The sequence below is a fragment of the Silurus aristotelis genome (assembly GCF_946808225.1).
Source record: "Silurus aristotelis genome assembly, chromosome: 24".
Classification (NCBI taxonomy): Eukaryota; Metazoa; Chordata; class Actinopteri; order Siluriformes; family Siluridae; genus Silurus; species Silurus aristotelis.
In genome coordinates, this window is record NC_139597.1 from 15542774 (window position 1) to 15559842 (window position 17069).

A 17069-nucleotide genomic window follows, 5' to 3' on the forward strand; every position below is an offset into this window, starting at 1 on the left:
GATGGACGTGTGTGTGTGTGTGTGTGTGTGTGGATGGACGTGTGTGTGTGTGTGTGTGGATGGACGTGTGTGTGTGTGTGTGTGTGTGGATGGACGTGTGTGTGTGTGTGTGTGTGTGGATGGACGTGTGTGTGGATGGACGTGTGTGTGTGTGTGTGTGTGTGTGTGGATGGACGTGTGTGTGTGTGTGTGTGTGGATGGACGTGTGTGTGTGTGTGTGTGTGTGGATGGACGTGTGTGTGTGTGTGTGTGTGTGGATGGACGTGTGTGTGTGTGCGCGTGCGATTGAGGGGTGTGTGCGCGTGCGATTGAGGGGCGTGTGCGCGTGCGATTGAGGCGCGTGTGCGCGTGCGATTGAGGCGCGTGTGCGCGTGCGATTGAGGCGCGTGTGTGTGGATGAGGCGCGTGTGTGTGGATGAGGGGTGTGTGTGTGTGTGTGTGTGTGTGTGTGTGTGTGTGTGTGTGTGGATAAGGCGTGTGTCTGTATGTAGATGAGGTGAGTGTGTGTGTGTGGATGAGGCTGGTGTGGATGAGACGTGTGTGTGTGTGTGTGTGTGTGTGTGTGTGTGTGTGTGTGTGTGTGTGTGTGTGTGTGTGTGTGTGTGTGTGTGTGTAAATTCATGCTTTTTCTGGTAGTTTGTGTAGATATGCAGTGACCGGAGCGACTACAGGGAGTAGGGAGCTCAGGAGAGAGGACGTGTGTAAATCACGTCTGTGATCGTTTAAAGTGTTCAGGGATGATCACTGATCTTCGGGCAGATCATAACGTAGGTTCCCTGATTAGATTTAACCCCTTCAACTCCAAAGAGCTTTTATTCCTCAGTTCTAGTAAGTGAGATAATTCCCTCAGTTTAGTTTACATTACTGTAAAAAAGCAAAGAAAAGGGAACTGGACTAACATGCGCGTCAGTGTGGCTCATGTGGCTCGTTATCAGCCTCTTCTTTCCTCTCAGACATGCAGCTCGTCTCTGGGAAATGTCTTGAAGAGTTGATGTTCTTTTGGAACTGCTTTGCCTCAAAGTACCAGTGTGGATTAGTACATGATTAGGATCTACAACATACTTCTACACGGGTTTGTGAACGAGACGTCTGTTTGACTCGTACACTGATCTTTTTGTCGAGGGATCGTGGTTAAAAGTGCACACGATGTTCTCGATTCATTAGTTTTTACCCCCGCACGCTAGCAGCTGGAGCTCGGCTTGAGTCCGTGGCGAGGCACACGTCAGCCTCTTACTGATATTTCAGCATGTTTGTCTTCACAGTTTGGGTCTCTTTCCTCCCGTGTGGTTCCTCTCGTTTAATGCTCATGTTATCTCATTAAACAGATCCGTAATCAACTGCGCTCACCATAAATATGAGTGTGTAGAGGAGCAGCGTGAGACAGGAGACGTCCCCCTCAGGCCTCAGGCAGGGTATCGGGTCTCCCTCATCTCTCTTACTGTATCGATTCTTGGAAAAGTGTAATGAGAATAAAAACTTCATTGTCTGATCTTGCAATGCTCATGTGTCCCTGATATACCGATTGGGTTATAAAAGATGTGAAAAACCCTCTAAAAAGCTGAAATTTCCATTGTAATGATTGTTTGATTCATCTTTTTATTTTGTATTAAATTAACTAGCTCAGTTTCTGAATAAATTCTTTGCATCCATTATGTGTTGCAGAGGTTAGTAGGTCACCGTGGACCATCAGGGCCAGCAAGGTCTTCTAAACACTTCACATCAAACTCACTCACTTACGTTTTGAATGTTTTTTCTTCCATGGATATGTATTCAGATCTTCCTTATGGTCATTATTTCATAGCGTTTTTTCCGCTTGTGATGCTACCTAGAGCGGTCCCCAACCTTTTTCGCGCCACAGACAATATTTTCACGGACCGGCCTTTAAGGTGTGGCGGATAAATACAACAAAATAAAAAGATACGACCATAAAAACTGGAATTTTCTAATAATAAATGTAAATTCACTGTGTTGTTTTTTGTTAATTTTGCTCGCTTGGGGGTTTCAATTTAGCAGTAATGTATAATGTGTTAGCGGCCGGAGCAGCCCCTTTAAGAAGGTAGTGGATGTTGGTAAGACATGTGACCGACGCATCATGACATGCATCAAGAGTGAGTCATAGACAGATGTGGTGGAGAAAATCTGGTAATTTTATAAAAAATAAAACATTGTTTAGAATCAGATAATAAATAAAACGAAAATAATGTAAGTTAAGTATTCTTTCTGTGTGGCCCGGTACCAATTGACTCACAGACCGGTGCCGGTTTGCGGCCCGGAAGTTGGGGACAACTGCTTTAGAGTGTCTGTTTAGGTAGAGTTCCATTTAGATTTTCAGCAATCACATAACGTGATGTGAGGTTTGAAGGAATCTGCCATGGTTGGCAGCACATCTATCAGATTCACGTTCTTTGATCAGATGGTCAGAAAGCGCACCAGTCAGAGCTCGCAAACTGCATCCGTGGCAAACTGCACAAGCCCGAATATATTCATGCGGATTTAATAGACGCTATGTCGTTCCACAATGACTGACAGGATGTATGCGGGCTTTGCTGTGGTGGCTACAGTGAAACGAGACTTGTTGAATCGTGTTCAATGGGTTTTTTGCTTTAGTGACACATTCAATCTACCATTAGAGTTTCTGTATCATATTGACGCTTTCTAGTGTCATAACGATGGTATTAAGAGGGGGGTTCTTTCACGCAGGACACGACTGAAGGCCTGGGTGTGAAATGCACAACCCACCACTGGTCAATCACTGGTTCCTAATACCTTTGCAAGGTCAAAAGTTTCTTCGAGCTCCAGCCTGGACATTTTAAATTCCAGATGTATAATTGGGAACTGAACGCGTCAGCAAGATTAAGAGACTTTAAGTCACATTTCTTCGGTGGGGAATATAAAAATGATACAAAAGATTAATGCATTAAAAAACCCTGTTGCTACAGGAAAGTGTTCTACACTGAATGACGTGATGTGACATGAATCTGCATGTGGCTCACTGTATTTAACTTCAGCTTTTGTGAGCACAATATCCGTCTTCCATCTTTCAAAGGTTTTACAGAAGAGTGCATTGTGACTTTATTATGGCTCTGGGAAGCTGTGATGTAACTGCTGTAGTGGAAACGAGTGACGTTTTATTATGTATAGTTTTGTGATATCGTGACCTCGGAATACCGTCCAGCTGAAGGTTTGCTTTTGCGTGTTGTTTCCCTGAGCCCAGGGGATTGAGCCTGTACAAAATGCTTCGGCTGTAAAGAGCGCCTCTAAATTCTTCCCTCTGTCTAGTTAACGTAGCGCTCGAGGCTTTTACTGATGTATGTCTGTGCACTGACACACGTTTGGGAGCCAGCAGAGGAAATGACCTCATCAGTGCCAAACAGTACTTTCTTTTTCTGAACGAGCTGCTGTCATGCCTTCAGCTCGCATGGGATCTTTATAATTAAATTTATTGTTTATTGTTGCACTATTCCCTACGTGTCAACACGGACACTATTCGTAACGAACTGACAAGCTAACATCTGTTGCCAATTCCCTCTACAGCAGCAATCTTTGTTTTGTCTCGTCATCATTCCTGGCAGCCCCTTTCTGCAAATTGTACGTTCTGTAAACTGCAGTGCCCTGGCTGGCAATGCTAACGCTAGCTGATTATCCTGCCTATGACCGATCCAAACAGGACCTGAATGGCTTCAGCTCACTAGTTTAATCAACGTCAGCTGTGATGCACTTCATCACGTGTCTGTTGCTCAGAGCTTTATTTTATTATTTTTTTTAAACCACCACCATGTTTCACTTTGTGCTTCTTTCTGCTTTATGGGAGACGTGTACAATGTAGACATGCTCCCATGTTTAAACCGCGCTTAGTCTGCTGGTTTGTAGATCTAGACGCAGCTGGTGGGATCAGGCGAGAAACAATAGCTAGGAACAAATAATTGGGAAAAAATAAAAAAATAGGTGTTGGATTTTTAATAAAAGAGACTTGCAAATAGTGTGTGTGTGTGTGTGTGTGTGTGTGTGTGTGTGTGTGTGTGTGTGCTGGAGGCAGTGGGGGTTGGGTGGATAATAATTTAAGCAGTAAGTGCTGACTTTTAATTGTCATCGACTGAATAAGATTTATAGGCTGTGTGTAATTATTGGCTTTGTGAAAGTAGCTGAGCTTCAGGCAGTAAAACTTTAACCCTCTCAACGTTAGCATTCTTACAGCTCATATGGCTGAACAGTGTCACTAATCTGTGGGACGTTATGAGCGCCCCCAGTGGATTTCTGCAGTAACTCAGGGCCGGTCAAAATAAAGAATCTCTGCGGCACAGAACGAAAGAGAAATCCTTTTGTTTCTCAATTCTTACAAACCATGTACCTCAGTAAAAATAGAGATATTCAGCAGGTAAAATCTTAAATAAAAGTTCTTTCACGTGAGCAAAAGTACAAAATGTTTTTTGCCTTCAAATATTCTTAAGTATCAAAGTAATATGATTTATTATGGCTATAATGTTCCTATTATCATTTTTGTTCTCATTATCATTTGGGGTTCTCTTGAGCCAAAGCCCTTATCACTCAGCTGTGTAACCGATGTAACGAAGTGGTTCTGGATACATGCTGTAAATGCAAATGTGTTCGTAAGATTTCCTTCTAATTTTGTAATGGCAAGAGATTCAACGTGATTGTTCTTGACAGTTTTTGCAGCTCTGTTGTTGGTGCGATTCCTCATAGAATAAACCCTGTGTCTGAGCGTTCCTATTCGGCTCTTCAGCGTCTGTCTGTTCTGAGTGATGAGCAAAAAAAAAAAAAAAAAAAAAAAAAAAGCCGTTTCTGTATACAGGACTCGAAACGACTGATGTTTTTAATATTAATCACTCACTCACCGACTGCACGTTCTCTTTCTGTCATTTAGTTTTTTTGCACATGCTTGCAAAAGATTATCACGTTTCTGTCTATTGGATGAAAGAGATTTTATTCTATTATGGTTGTATAAAGAGGCAAATTGATAAATTGAGTCACTGTCCAAATGCATACTAAACTGTGCTGTTTCCATTCTGCTCACTGCTCTTTTGGGTTATAACATGGAGCATGTGAAGATTCGATAAAGTGCTGTTCTGCAGTTTGTGCAGTCGGCTGTGAACGCTTTCGGTTCAAAAGGCGAACAGAGGCATTAGAGAGGCCTCTCTGTTCCATGGCAGCTTTAAACCCCTTTCAGCTCGATTGCTAAAGCTTTGTTGTCACTGCCAGGATTAGAGTGTGAGAGCAATGGGAGAGAACAGGCTTCTCCAGGAATGCCCCCTTAACAACCTCATGAGCTCCACTTTGTGCTTATATACAGTGCATTATACAAAGCACCTATGCAAGCCCAAGCCATGACACAACCACCACCACCATGCTTCACTTATGAGCTGGATCGGTGTAATTCAACTATAAAGTTTGTGACCAATTACCGTAATTTTCGGACTTTTAAGCGCACCCAAATATAAGCCGCAACCACTGAATTTTACAGAGATTTTTATTTTGAACATAAATAAGCCGCACCTGTCTATAAGCCGCAGTCTACAATGTCTACATTAAAACTAATGAACTTTACACAGGCTTTAATGATAGACAGGGTGAAATATGTTGTGGCGTCTTTAAGAGCAGAGCGCATTTTGCCGCATTTTTCCGGTATTACTGCATGTGTGCAAGACTGAGGAATATGTCCTTATTATTTTCTGATGCTCATTTCTAAGTTTCTTTGACTAACCCGTAACGCTGTTGCCAAGAATAATAAAAAAGCACAAGTTTTGAAAACCTGTCTGTGCTTATATGATTTCTGTTGCAACTGGAGTTAGTGAGCTCTCCCTTCACCCAGACTCAACGCGTTACAACGGCTTGTATCTAAAGAGTAGCCCACCAAGAAAGTCATTGTTCACTGTCTTCCTCCTTCCTTTCACAACTATTTCTCTCGAGAGTTTATCTTTTGGCATCGTCGTGCGTTTAAAAATCACCATCGGTGAAGCTTTTCTCCCGATGCGTGCAGCTCAGAACACGGGTGAAGTGCGTTTTTTTTTCATGCCCGGTTGTTTTCAGTGTGACGAATGATTCACATTTCCTGTAGACAGTCCGAGTGAGCGGCAGGTCAAACGTCAGAGGAACCGCATCCATATTTATGATGTGGTGCGGCCCGATTCAGTGGGAGCGCATCTGATTTAAAGAATTTCATTGGTTCACCTGAGCCCGTTCGGCAATTTCATTGGTCTAATGTTATGGGGCTCAGTTTTTTGGCTTGAAGTTTGTGAAACCGGAAAAACCCATAAATTAGCCGCTTCGTTGTTTAAGCCGCGGGGTTCACAAAAAAAAAGTAGCGTCTTATAGTCCGGAAAATACGGTAACAAATTTCTATATTTCATCAAAAACAATTTTTTTTAATGTAATTCATTTTGATCAAAGTTTTCAAATAGGCATTATTATATCCAAAAACTTTACATTTTAGTATGTGAAACAGGAGAATGAGTTCATTAAAAATGGTAATTGAATTCAGTCATTTCAAACCAGGGAGGGAAATCAGGCATCACAGGTCCACCAGTTTTTATTATTATTATTATTATTATTATTATTATTATTATTATTATTATTTTTTATTTATTATTATTATTTTTTTAAAGAAAAGATTACATCCACATTTTTTACATTAAGTAGATGCTCTTATTCAGGGGCCCAGGAGTGGCAGGTTGATGTGGCTGGGATTTGAACTCATCACCTTGAGATCCAAAGTGTAACATTTGTACCAAATGCAATGCTTTTCTGTGTGTGGAAGATAGTTACAATCTGAGCGTTTTATGTTTTATGCGTTTTTCCTTTTATTTAATCAATATAATTTGTGCCAATTTAATTGATTACTTATTTCAATAAATGCAATTAAAGTGTATTGAATTAATAAGATTTATTCTATTTTATATTTATTATAAAGTATTCTTTTAGATATTATTTAACTAAGCAGGAATTTGATTGAAAATTGTTTTTAAAACATGAGCTGTGTAAATGTTCATAATAATAAACTACGTAAAAAAAAAAAATATGTTTTGCATTTCTTCCCCCCAACCGTACCGAAAGTGAACCAAACCGTGACTTAAAAATTGATGTACGCACTGAACCTTGAATTTTGTGTACCGTCGCACCATTAATACATGCCGTGTTGAAATTTCCCTATTTAATATTTTCCGGGGGGTTGGGTTGTGACGAAGAAAAAAGTGAAATATCTTGTTTGCACAGATGAAAGTAATTGCCTTCGCAAAGACACCATTAATTTGCATTTGTCTTGTTAAAGGTTCTATCGCATTCTCTGCATAAAAACACCATTGTGGAAAGAGTGATATTCAGGCTGTAAATTTAAAGGAGAATGTAGGCCAAAGAGAATTCCACAGATGTTGGAGCTAAAGTAATAAAAATGCTTAGATTAGCGAAAGGGTACAAAATAATATCTAAGGGTTTGGATATCCCAGTGAGCACAGTTAGATCAATAAGCAGGAAAGAAATCTGCACCACACTACCCAGGCACTGCTAAGTGAAGGCTGTCCATCAGAATTCAGCACTAAGGAGACTTGTGAAAGAAGCCACCGAGAGACCAACAATCATTTTGACGGAGCTACAGATTTCAGTGGCTGGTGGTGTAATGGTGCACCAGTCAAACATATCAAGAGCGGTGGGTAATGCAAGCCTCTGTGGATGGGGGGGGGCAAGAAAGAAGCCGTTACTCAAAGCAAAGTGTACAGCATGAGTGTCCCAGCTGAGATGATAAAGGTTTAGAGGTCAGATGAGACCAAGATAGTGCTTTTTGGCCACCATGGGGGAGCTTCTCCTCAGCAGGGGCTGGGAATCTTGATTGAATTGAAGAATCGATGGAGAAAAATATAAGGAAATCCTGCAAGAGAACCTGCTTTAGTCTGTTGGGAGGAAATTCAGCTTTCAGCAGGACAAAGATCCAAAGCACAAAGTCAAAGCACTGAAGTGGCTCAAGAACAAAAAGATACATGTCCTACAGTGGCCCAGTCAATGTCCTGATCTCAATCCTCGATTCTCAAATCGAGAATCTGCGGCACTGTTTGAACATTGAAGACGACGAGCGTCAACAAACCAGCCTGAACAACCTGCAGCAAATCCGCCCAGAAGAATTTGCCAAAATCACTTTGTTACTCTATGCAAAGCTGGAACAGATGTACCTCAAAAGACAAAGCTGGAACAGATGTACCTCAAAAGACAAAGCTGTTATTGCAACAAAAGTTGGCTCGGACAAATTAGTGTGTGAAGGTTGAATACTTATGCAAGCAGCATATTTAAACTTTTCATCAGCTTTCGATAAATGATTTTCGAGTTCCAGTGTTTTAAAATGAAATATTGAACAGGACGATTTTTTCAATGCACGATTTTCTTTTGGAATTCAGCAGCATGATATCATTGGTCTGGGGTGTGTATACTTTTGCAGGTTTTTGCGGTGTTTTTTTTTCGGTGGTTAAACAAATTTTCTCCGCCTTCTCGATGTGCCAATCACGCCTTTGCATATTCCACAAACAGCCAGTGGTGTAAAGTATTTCAGTAAATGTACTTCAATTACAGTGGTTTTTTTTTCTTTGTCTACTTTCTAGTTTCACAGAGTATCAAAGATATAAGAAACTTTTGCTCTCTTTTTCTAGATTTATGATTCAGTATATCTTCTATATTTTAATTAACAGTCCAATTAATTATTAATTACATTTCGCACAGCAGCTTTATGTTTCAGGGATCATTTATTCGCGATTTTTACTTTAATTTTGTTTGTCCGTTGAATATTAAAAGTTCTGTTTTGTGACCCGATATTGTGATTGATTTGTGAAATAAAGATCAGTTTTTTAAAAGATTTCTTTACTCGTTTTTTGTTTGTTTGTTCGACCGATCTTGGTTTCATTCCGGCATGTTGAAGAGGCCGTTGTGTTGATGCTGGTTAATGCAGTGTGGGCGTGTGCAATCTGATTTGTATTTCAAGAAATAAAACCACACATCAACTGTTTTTGCCTTTTTACTAACATGTGTCTTGGTGTTGAGGACCAACTTGAGTGTTAAGTTTTGCAGTAAAGTATCTATACTTTTAATCATTTTCAGGTCCTCTTTACACCTCTGCTAACAGCCATTGTGTGAAAAATCCAACAGATCTATACAACTGTTGTGTTATGCTGTTTGTGTGTGTGTTGTTTGCTGATGACGTTCCTTCTTGCCACCCTTCCCTGTAGCACAGACATATGAACTGGGAAATTGTTGTCATATGTAGGGAGCAAACAGAACTTGGCAGAAGTTGCTGCAGTTGTGTTAATGTTTCTGTGGGCCCCTCGTGAGCCCCCCTGAACCCAGATCCTGTCTCTTTCTATAGAAAACTCAATTTTAGCGCTGCAGCTATCCATTATTTTAGTAATCGAGTAACAATTATTCCTTCGATTAATCGAGTAATCGGATAAGAAGTGCTTTTTCTTTATTCAAGAGCAACACTAAATATACAAGAGAGAATAAGACGGGTCTCTTAAAATGTTTCCTTTATTAGAAAGAAATTGAAATCTGTGAAAAACGAAAATTTAGTGCATTTAATTGCCATATTACTTCAAATTGCAGATACAAATATATAAATAAAAATCGAAAAATCATTTTCCGTAACTGCACTTAACAGTGTTTTCTTTAGGTTTTAGTTAAAAATGATTTTCTTTGGCCCGAATCTTCTCCTCGTTCCTCCGTTTTTCATTCTGCAGCATCTTCTGTGTTACCTGTACAGAGCGCTCCAGAGATTAGTGGGCGGTGCGTCAGTAGTAATGGTCCGTGGAGAAACACAATGCTCCGTGTGTAGTTAAATAGAGTAAACAAAGCTTTTTTTGTATTCGAATTACTCGAGTGCACAAGGATTTACATCAATAATTACATCAGATTTTTACAAAGAAATTGCACATAATCCATATTGATCTCAAACATTTCCATGCACAAGAAAAGGCAAAGGTATTTCTAACAAGTTTTCTCCTGAATACACCATCGGTCACTCTTAAACCTAGGGTGGGATCTAATGAAGATCATAGAGTTTGTGGTGTTCAGTTAACACCAACAGAGTAAGAGAGCACTGGCCTTGTGCAAACCAGAGTCAAAACACATACAAACACATTACACTCCTTAATGATTTTGAATAAACATTCTCTTTACATTAATGGCACTGCTGTTCCACTGGCACATTACTGTCTTTATAGTGTTCTAATTTAAACTCTACTTCATTTTTCGGCTGCTCCCGTTAGGGGTCGCAACAGCAGATAATCCTTCTCCATATCACTCTGTCCTCTACATTTCACTCTTCCAAACACCATAAACTTTCACCACATCCATAAACCTCCTCGAACTTCCTCTTTTCCTCCATCCTCAGCATTCTCCTACCAATATACCCCATGTCCCTCCTCTGAACCATCTGAATCGCTCCTCCCTCACCTTGTTTCCAAAATGTCTTACATGCGCTGTCCCTCTACTAAACCTGTTTCTAAACCTGTCCATCCTCATCACTCCCAACGAAAACCTCAGCATCTTCAGCTCTGCTACCTCCAGCTCCACTTCCTGTCTTTTAGGCAATGCCAAGTGTTTTAAAGCAAATCCTGAATGGAGATACTGAAGGAAATCCTTCACAGTGAGACCAAACAACTGTTGAAGATATTTGAGGCTCGTGGCTTTTCTAGTTGGATGCTTGTGTTAAACCCGTTGATTTTTAACGATGTCACTAATTACTAGAGGTCGAATGATTAATTGATTTAGTCAATTAATCGTCATCGAAGGATGATTGCTGGAACTAACAACTATCGGCACAAATCCATACAACAATCCGATAGTTTTTCCGGGTTGTGTTATACAGTATGAGAGCAGCCTCTAGAGGCGAATCTCTAATGTGTTTTCACTGTGCTGTTTATTTGTGTCCTTTTTTTTCTTCCTTATTTATTTATTTGGAGTGTTACTTTTTGTTTCAGTTTGAATGTGTTTTATTTTCCTCATTATTAACATATTTATTTAGCACATTTTCATGATTCAATACTGTAATTTTTTTTTTACATCGAGTGTTATTTTTTGTTTCGTTTATTTGTTATCCAGTATCCATTTTAAAAACTATCGCTTGATTAATCGGTTATCGGCAAGTACAATACAACCGAGCTCTCGGTATCGGTGAAATCTATCTTTTGACGTCTACTGATTACTATTTAACATGTTTGACTGATTATGAATAGTCTTCCAATCTATAAAAGAGTACAGACATGCTTGCTAGCTGTAAGTTAGTTTGTATTTTTATTTTTATTAACAACTTTCCAGTTGTTAGTTACTTTTTTCCCATGATGCATGGTATCATTTGGTATCATTTGAGTGCATCACAAAATCCTGCCATTTCTGCCTTTTTATCTTAACCGTAAAATGTTTTGTAGACATTCATTTTATTTTTTTTAAATGTAACACAATCGACAGCTTGTGAGCGGAATGATATTGTAGTACATGTGGTGCAGCACGTATTTGTGACATATTTTTGTCATCTCACCACCTACAAATACATTTTCATCCCCGTGTTTGTGATGATCTATTAAGGCAGAAGAAGAAGTGTCATTATGCGTCATGTTCCCGGGCTGCTTTTTTTTTTTTTTTTTTTTTTTTAAAGCACAGCCTAACCATAACAGAGTGGAAGTTCTCACGACTTTGTGTCCTTGTGTCCCTCCTCTTATCTATTTTTTATCTATTTCTCCAAAGAGAGCTGTCTGACATCTGGATGCAAGCATGGAGCTTTGTGGGGGAGCTGTGTGTGTGTGTGTGTGTGTGTGTGTGTGTGTGTGTGTGTGTGTGTGTGTGTGTGTGTGTGTGTTTATTCAAAGCTGTGCTTTAGATAATTGCCTGCGATAACGAAGCATACAGACGAGGAGACATGCACACCTCCAGAATCCCCACAACGCCTCGTGTTGATCAGAGTCAGTTTTCCGTGTGGACCACGACCTCACCAGCGGTTATTTATGATAATAGATATGTACCTCAGTTCTACCGAATAGTATGAACTTTTTCCTTCTGTATGTTCTCGTATGCCACATGCCTTCGAGAACACAAGCACAGACAGAGTGTGGAGCCACAAGGTCAATTTAATTGTTTTTGCAAAACACTGAGGACAATTGGGTTTAACATAATGAAATTCTGTGTCATTTGCATCTATACTGTACGTGTTAAACATCTCGGGGAACACGGAAACTTTAATAGAGCTACAGAGTGAAAAACAGTATATAAGACTGTGTGGTTGTTCTCTCACTGAGTGAAGTTTCTCCCGATTAGACTGGACGCATTTCTGTGTAAATGATCTGACAGAAGGTTTCTTCTGAATTCTGCTGCTTTATTATGGAGTTCATCAGAAGTAAAGATTAGTGAGTCTGTTTCCAAAAAAAACTAGTCAAGTCAAAGTTTGCTTTAAAGTTTGCTTATTATATCTCTATAGAACCCTAATTCAGGGTATTTATGTATAAAAGCGTACTTTAAAAATGCAAAAGCCAGATATCTTTCATTTAGACATTTTAAAACTTATAGTGACTGCTTGTTGAGTGCATGGGGGATTTCTCCTCTGAGCAAATTTACTCATGCTGGGCATGGAGAAGCTGGTGTTGGATCTGTGATGATCGCAAATGTTGAGCTATTTTATGAGTTGCTCAGTGGCTCCTGGTTCCATAATCTCAAATGACTGTATAAGACTGTAGGAAGGACGTTACTCATAATCTCACTCTCCAGTGTTCTGTATTGTTTAAAGATTTATAATCACACTCTTGATGTCACCCAAATGAGGATGGGTTCCCCTTTTGAGTCTGGTTCCTCTCAAGGTTCCTTCTTCATAACATTTAAGGGAGTTTTTCCTTACCACGTTCACCATGGCTGCTCATTAGGGATAAATACACACCATTCACCTTAACTCTTAAATTCTGTAAAGCTGCTTTGAGACAATGTCTGTTGTGAAAAGTGCTATAGACATAAACTTGACTTGTTTGTTTCTGTAAAAAAAAAAACAAAAAAAAAAACAATGTAGGATGTAAATTTTGTGAATCAGCATTTGTATTGTTTAATGATAATTGCAGATGGCAAGTTGACAACCATGCTTTACAAAAACAACCGTTTTGTCTAGTTGTGAAGGTATATAAGCATCTAGAATATCATTAATACAGTTTGTGCAATAATAAAATGATATTTGCATAAATTCAATATAAAAACATTGAAAACAAGCATTTGAACGCGGCAAAGCCGCTTTAAATCACGTTTGAAAACGGATACGTTACTGTTGTAGCAGACAAAAGCTATAAAAAGAGAACGGAACGGAGAAACGCAGCAAGAGAACGTCTTTAAAAGTAAATAAAAAAGGAAAACCTATACATTGGTGAACAAATGCATAATCATTCACTGAAAACCAAAACAGTGACTAAAAATGGGATTGTTTACTGCTGCTGTCATTTGCTTCTCTTAGATTTAGTGTTTGTTCGCATCGGTTTAATTGAATATGAATTATAAACATTTACACAATAGCACTTTATTAAACTGCACCATTTTCACATGATGAGGATTATACAGTTTCTACTCACCGTGCTGATGTTTCACCTTCATCCGTGACACGTGTTTTCTTTTTTCTTTTCGCACGTGGCTCCAGTTATCTTAGAAGCCAATTAGAGATAATCCGAGGTCAGATTTTAGCGATAGCTATGTTGGTAGCTAAAAATAAATTTTATTTAAATGCTTTTGCCTTTTAGGAAGCCATTTTAATCATGACTGTTTGGATTAATGTGAAATGGTAACGCATTAAAGTAGGATTCCATTTGAATCATGAACTGAAGCTAATAAATGCAATAAAGCTGTTGTTTGTTAATGTCGGTATTAACAGCGCAGACGCAACCTGGAAAAACTAACGCTATCGAATTTTTGTCAGTGCTGTCTGTGCTGATTAATCGATGAATCGGTCGACCTGCGCTCCTGAGCCATTCTAGCACACTGTTGATATGAATTACAGTCCTAAACCCTCCTCACAGTTCTTGTGTTGCTCAGTAACTCAGGTCATTAACTCTCATTGGTTAGATTGTTCATCCTAGCCAATGCACTTGTACATCTTTACGTCGAAGTTCAGTTCATTTGAACTTCGGTCACTGTATTCCACTGTATAGATGTTGAGCTCTGCGGCTTGTGCTCAATAAGAGTTTTGGCCTCTGCTTGCTGTACCAACATGCAGAAACATCATCACTCTCCCCCAGCAGGACCGGTTTGTCTCTGATTCACAATCCTGCCTGTTCCCCCAGATTCATGTGATTAGGAACATGCTTCGGCAAGTGCATTGGGACCACGGCAGTCCTCGCCAGGATTTATAACATGCACTTGGAGTGGATGTTATTTTTTATAAAAAATATTACTAAAAAAGACTAGGCATAGTTAAGTCTGTTAATTAAATTATTACCGTTTTGTGTGTGACGGAGATGGCGAGGGGTGCGTCCCTTTGGGCTGGTGTGTGTGCATCAGTAGGAGAAAAACCTGTAGGTGTTGGTGTTAGTGCTTGGATCTGAAAATATGATGATTTATTCCTTATGAAATCTGCGTGTGCTGTGTGTGTAATGCAAGAGAAGGAAAGCGAGACATCCTGTGCCTGCATCAGGTGATCATCAGGCCCAAGCTTGAATCTGAGCATACAGGTCATGCAAGAATATTCTTCTAAAATTCTTTCTTTTTTTTCCCCATTCGGGTTGTGATTATTAGCTTACTCACTATACAAATGCGGCCAAAAATGTACGTTTTCCGAAGAATACATAACCCCCCACCCCACCCCCGTACCACATGCTGCCACCCCCATGCTGTACAGTAGGGATTGTGTTCTTCACATTGATTCACCAGTTCTCACTAATGTGCAACATCTTCCAAAAGACTGGTCAAAAGTACCTGCTCACTTCAGAGTGGAAAGAAAATGGAGATGCAGGAGCTTCTTAATGGTGGTTGTACAGGATTTTTCCAGCTCCTGGTTGTACTTTGTGAATAATGCGACGTCTGTGTGGCCTGAGGATTCATCATTATGGATTTTTTTGAATATATTTGCTAATTCTACTTTGCAACTCTTGTCCTGATGCGTAGCTCAGGGAGATACTGTTGATTTACGGTACCAGCTGGATAAATGAAAGGACCTAAATTCCCACTGCATCGCTCTCTTTAAGTAAAGATGAAGCGAGCAAACGGCATTGTGGGTAATTGCCCAACTAACCGAAATGAAAACCAGCTCAAGAGTTTCCTAGGACATTGAAAATATTTAGAACCGCTTGTCACAGGGATTGTGTGTGTGTGTGTGTGTCTGAAGGAGTGTGTCAGTAGGAGTGGATGATTGCTTCTCCATCAACTCTTATTCACACGGCCTGCGTGGGAGTTGGAAATGACCTCCTTGTGCTTCAGCGCTGGAGCAGTTACAAGACCCTCAGTCACTTGTCGTTCTCTGTAGAAAAAGAAATTGCATTGTGTGTCAACGAGGGCGCATGCGAGAGCGAGAGAGAGAGATGCGTAATAAAGAAAACTGAAAGCGTCTGGAAAAAGATGTAAAAAAAAACAACTGAGGTTTGTTGGAAAGGAAAACAGTTGGTCTATTTGTCTGTTTAAACCCGTAAACATCTTACGAAAAAAAGAAAATCACATTGAAATTTGCAGTCCTGCAAGCACCAAAACCACTTCCCCGGCCAGCTGCTGCGCTTTTGAAGAAGACCCTCTGCTGGTTAAATGGTTCTCTTGGTATTTTGGCTCGTTCTCCTACTCAGATTCCGAAGAGTCCATGTTGTCCTCGTTCATCTCCATCCTACGATCATCTTCCTGTTTACTATGTCGAGGTCGGAAGCAGTCTAAGGGACAGCAAAAGGGCACAAACCCACGAAGGCTTTTCCCGTTTCAGTCTCAGTGTATTTTCTAGAGGGCACCAGGGCAGTGATGTAATGCAATACAACCACAAACCTCACTACTCTATCAGTCGAGTAAGTGGCGTGTGAGCTGCACAAGCGGGCTTTTTTACAGTACATGTTTACTGTGATGTTCCCCCTGGAGTAAAGTGTTATCTGGGTTGGGGCTTGTTTGTTAGCGTGTGCTCCCAGGCTATGGGCGCTCTGCCATATGGAGGGCTTTGGAGCTATGATGTTTAGTTACTGCTGTTCACATTATATTTACTAGCACAAATTGTATTTCAGCTCCAAAGGAAACATTTTCATCTGAATCCAAAACTGATCTAAATCTCACAAATTCAAAATGTCTGATTCAGAGTTTTGGGGAACTTTGGGGGCTCAGAAACAAAAGCAGATAAAAAGCCATGTCACAAGGCTTAGTTTATTTATTCGTAGTCGTTCAGCGGTCTTCAAACAACAAAACCTGGTAAATCCAGAAAAACATTGCTGTTGAAACTTAATGCTTAATTTATTAATCAGATTCGTTTGATAAACGAGTTCATTTCGCCTCACACTCCCTGACTTGAGTTTCTGCCAGCTTGATTCCAAACAACCCTCGAAGTGATCCTCGCCAACAATGTGAAGCAGGCTGAAAGGTCGCAACAAGTAGCCCACTATGCTGCATTCAACGTAACTTTGTTTTCAGGTATCAGTCTGGAAAGATCTACATTACAAGCATTACTTAAGCTTCTGCGACTCCAGTAAACCACAATGAGAGTCGCTATCTCCAATAGGAGAAAAGTGCTTAATATTCCCAGAAATGTGTGGCTGACCGACGTTCTTCCAAAACAGCAGACAATTCACAAATGAACCTGGACGATTATTTAAGGAACTGCAGGACTTTGCCTCAGATAAGGTAGGCAAAAATCATATTCAGTGCAGAGTTACAGTACTACCCAAGACTCGCCTGACCCTCAGGCCTTTTATATCTGGCACAAAGCTAACATAAGATTTCACAATAAGAATAGGAACATCATATCCCTATTTACATATGGTGGTTCTTTTTTTGTTGCTATAGCAACATGCTTTAATAGTCAGAATGGTTCATGAATTCTGCTCTTTCCCAGATGACTGAGAATATCTGGTCATCTCTATAACGGACAAGAGCATTGTGCTCCA

General features: G+C 40.1%; 1 protein-coding gene and 1 long non-coding RNA gene across 26 annotated transcripts in view; both read left to right on the top strand.

The window, feature by feature from the left end:
• Positions 1-1489, top strand: part of LOC310719251 — a 6053-nt gene extending 4564 nt beyond the window's left edge. The window contains exon 2 of the long non-coding RNA XR_014531418.1: positions 1326-1489. This is a non-coding gene — a long non-coding RNA (uncharacterized lncRNA). The remainder of the gene's footprint in view (positions 1-1325) is intronic.
• Positions 1-17069, top strand: part of plekha5 (pleckstrin homology domain containing, family A member 5) — a 125663-nt gene that overhangs the window by 31170 nt on the left and 77424 nt on the right. The gene's annotated exons all lie outside the window — the stretch shown is intronic.